Here is a 4,573-nt window from a genome sequence, read left to right as displayed (position 1 = left end):
AAAACAAAATGCGCCTTAAACTGGCAAATTAATACCCCTCTCTATTTCAGAACGCTGCATCGATTTTCATCACTTCATGAATATCTATGCAAACTCGGGTGCGCCCTTCCCAACGCTCTCACACCTCCACCTCAACTTTCGGTTTTCCGTTTCACATTCCGTCAATTTCAAGGATTTCTTCCATCGACCCTTTTGCTCTACGTTTGTTTTAATAGCACGATGACAATCGACCTCTGTCCGCCATTGATTCCAGACAGCGTTTTTTTTACATGCATTAAAAACCATTCAATTGGGAATTTAACACGATTTCTATATCATTTGATTTCAACGTTATTCCGTGCCCAAATTGTCACACCAATGCTATAGCTATTACAGAAATTAATACTCTACTACTCGCAGAACTATTTCTGAATCGAACCTTGTCCAATTTGAGGTATATTCAGTTCCACACATCAAACAGTTTCCAGCCTTACTGTTTACCCAACGATCCATCAAAATCATAGATTCAATTACATATAAATCAAACACTCATTCACACCAAGATTCAGCGCTCGATCCAAAGTACTCTGTCTTCAACAGTTTTGCATTTAACTCATAAACAATGATTTCACAACACCGAATATTATAAAACGTGCACTCTCAATTTAAAACTCAGTTACAGAAAACCACTCCATAGATGGAACCACCCAATTCTGAAAACACACTGTTTTTTTTTTTATCAACAAAAGCAAATACTTACAGCGCTGGTCTTTGCTGACTATTCAACATTTAGGCCATCTACAAACTACCCGAAGGCATCCCATCAGAAAACCTCCCCCTTCTGAGCTTTTGTTCCCTTCTATTCTATCCTTCCTCCCCTTTTTTTTTTCAAAAAGAAGTTATACATCAATCATACCTAACGACTTCTTCCCACACATGAGGAATTAGTTATTCAGTTATAACTCAGTCTTTACCAACATCTAACTAAACTAGACCACTCTTAACTATCTACACTTATTGAAATTAACACAAATTTAACAACGAAGTCTTCTTCAAGTCTTGCATTAGCCACAACATGTGACCACCCTGTCACATTGTTGGCCCAAGTCTAGATGCTCCTGCATCATTAACCATAAAACTTTATTAATTTGTAATATATAAATACATTTTTTTATATGATATATAATAGATATGTAATTAACATTAAAATATTGTACATAGCATTTACACAGAGACATTTTATCATGCAAATTAAAATATTTTTTTATTATTAATATATTTTTAAGTATATGTTAATATTAATTCGTATTAAAATGTTTTATGACAACCAACATTAAATATTTTTTTTATACGTCTTTAAATAATTTTATTTTAACAAATTTTTATATATATAGATATATATGAAGTTCATATGGACATATGGAAATAAATATTTAAATATTTTTGAAAAATATTAGTTTTAAACATCTTATTCACATATTTTTGAATTCTAATTACTTTACAACATATTTATTTTTTAATTATAATAAACATTATTTTTCAATTTAGAACATAATTCTTAATTTTTATTTTTATTTTAAAAGAAAACAGGTGAACGAAAGCTTACACATCCCTTTACACATCTCTTTATATTATATTGTAGACCAACAAATGTACACATCCCTTAGTATTGAACTGTAAAATAAACCTCTCAACTTAATAAAAAAAATATTAATAACTTAGGTTTATAATCTTATAATATATTTTTTGCTCGTACATGATATAACGGATGAGATTAAAGATTTGGCACTGTTATTTTATTTCAATTCGATATCAAAAACCCTCAGATCATAGGTTTTCATTTCAAACCAACCGAATCTTGGATAGGCAACCGAACTGAATTGAGACCTCCGACTGCCTTTTCCAACCAACAAGTCGTGTTGTAATTTTGTACGTATGACACCGTACGCCCACTGAAATATAATATATGTATATATATCTATATACACTTAAACAATACTTTTAAATAAATGATATTTTTTTAAAGGAATTTCTTATTTTATTAGAAATTATACATTTAAGTAAATAATGAATTATATATTTAGGCCGATAGGTCTTCCTATGCATCAACAATCATCAACACTTTTACCCTGCTCCGTTGGATCAGGTGAGACACTTTCAACCATTGATTTGAAGTGTGATTGCTTTTTCCAAATATTTTTAGGCCGATAGGCCTTCCTATGCATCAACAATCGTCAACACTTTTACCCTGCTCCGTTGGATCAGGTGAGACACTTTCAACCATTGATTTGAAGTGTGATTGCTTTTTCCAAATATCAGTTGAGTTGCCTTACTGCTTTTTCCCATTCTTTTATGTCACTCTTGAAGATATTTTCACTGCTTTTTCCCTGCCAATTGTTGTTGCTGTTCTTCTTCCCTGGCTTTTGGCAAGCACTGGTTAGTATTAAGCATCTCACAGAGTGCGTTCTCACTTTCATCTCATCATTTTCTTCAATACTCTGCATTGCATTGGCTTGCCTTGTTTCTTGTTCAAATTTGATATTTACAGATTTCGTTCTCTTTACGCAGATGTAAGAGATTCAATACTCTAGGCCTGCATCCACTGGTATTATCCACCGCTTCAACTTGCTCATTTGCCGTCAAAGCTTCCAGCTGGTCAAGCGGTGCGCACAATTTTATGAAACGATGCGCCGAAGCAGGAAACATCGAAGCCTACTACACTCTGGGCATGGTAAGCGCGCCGATTCTTTACCCCCTTTTAGCTTTATTCTTTCCATCCATGTTCACCAATAATTAGGCCGATAGGCCTTCCTATGCATCAACAATCGTCAACACTTTTACCCTGCTCCGTTAGATTAGGTGAGACACTTTCAACCATTGATTTGAAGTGTGATTGCTTTTTTCAAATATCAGTTGAGTTGCCTTACTGCTTTTTCCCATTATTTTATGTCACTCTTGAAGATATTTTCACTACTTTTTCCCTGCCAATTGTTGTTGTTGTTCTTCTTCCTTGGCTTTTGGCAAGCACTGGTTAGTATTAAGCATCTCACAGAGGGCGTTCTCACTTTCATTTCATCATTTTCTTCAATACTGTGCATTGCATTGGCTTGCCTTGTTTCTTGTTCAAATTTGATATTTACAGATTTCATTCTCTTTACGCAGATGTAAGAGATTCAATACTCTAGGCCTGCATCCACTGGTATTATCCACCGCTTCAACCTGCTCATTCGTCGTCAAAGCTTCCAGCGGGTCAAGCGGTGCGCACAATTTTATGAAACGATGCGCCGAAGCAGGAAACATCGAAGCCTACTACACTCTGGGCATGGTAAGCACGCCGATTCTTTACCCCCTTTTAGCTTTATTCTTTCCATCCATGTTCACCAATAAGGCAAACTTACTCTGTCAAAGCCACAGCCGGTAGTGGAATAAACAAATAAAAGTCCGCGTGGTAGCCCATGAGATTACTTTCGTGTAAAAGCTTACTATTCCAGAGAGTCGCCTTAACTTAATCCCCCTTCATGTGTAGATCCGATCATGAGATTACTTTCGTGTAAAAGCTTACTATTCCATAGAGCCGCCTTAATTTAATCCCCCTTCATGTGTAGATCCGATTCTACTGTCTTGAAAACTGAAGCGGCGGAGCGTCATTGATGGCCAAGGCCGCCATTTCATCATACTCCGCAGCCCTACACTCCTTAGCCATCATTCAATTCAATGGCAGCGGAGGCACAAAGAAAGACAAGGATCTCAAAGCCGGGGTAGCCCTCTGCGCCAGGTCAGCATTTCACGTGGACGCCTTGCGAGAGCTCGGCCACTGCCTGCAGGACGGTTACGGCGTTACCAAGAACATAGCCGAAGGAAGGCGCTTTCTCGTCCACAAATATAGTATATTTCCTAATCTCAATGATTCTTGACAAGTTTTTGTTAAAAGAGTCTTTATGACAATCTTCTTTGATGTATTGGGCATTTTCATATTTTAATATTGAAAAACAACTTTTCCTGAATTGCAATGTATTGCATTATAGAGTTTATGGTTTGATAAGACGCTGGGCTTCAGCTGTGAGGTAAAACTTAAAACGTTTCAAATCCGGGAACCGCTGAACTGAACCACGAGAAGTCTCCTCCTCCTTAACAATATCCCCGCATTCTGCAGATTATTATCCTAGGCGGCGACTTTAGAATCCAGAAAATCCACTATATATTCAACTTTTAGCTTGCAGAGTTTCTTGAACCACCCCAGTTTTCCGTCCCCTTGGGGTTTACTATGCTTTTAACTTTTTGCGTGGGAAAATATAATTCAATATCTTACAAAAGTTCCGCTTAAATTTTAAATTCGAATGCCTAATTTTTCATATTTTAATTTCGAAATCTTCATTCATTTATCTCACGTCTCCCCGCTTTACATGTTCGTTGACTTGCTCATTTGTAAAGGAACTGTGCAAACCTCGCACTTTAATAGTTATAATATGTTTTAGTCACGTGTACCTTCCTCGATGACTATAATTCAAATTTGTAGAGCTTAATAAATTGAATGCAAAAGGTTAAGTTAATTTTAAGCAAATACTTTATTACTGATAGTATTAGATAAATATGT

The 4,573-nt window shown here is 35.9% G+C and overlaps 1 pseudogene; it reads left to right on the top strand.

Moving 5' to 3' along the window:
* Positions 1 to 2,521: 2,521 nt before the first annotated feature.
* LOC149150525 (F-box protein At5g50450-like) lies at positions 2,522 to 3,977 on the top strand (annotated as a pseudogene).
* Positions 3,978 to 4,573: the final 596 nt, after the last annotated feature.

This window comes from Pinus tabuliformis, chromosome 9, assembly GCF_031772625.1.
Source record: "Pinus tabuliformis cultivar Carrire ecotype Pingquan chromosome 9, CPIR1, whole genome shotgun sequence".
NCBI classification, from domain to species: domain Eukaryota; kingdom Viridiplantae; phylum Streptophyta; class Pinopsida; order Pinales; family Pinaceae; genus Pinus; species Pinus tabuliformis.
Note: the sequence above shows the minus strand (reverse complement) of the source record. Positions and strands in the feature narration are given on the sequence as shown.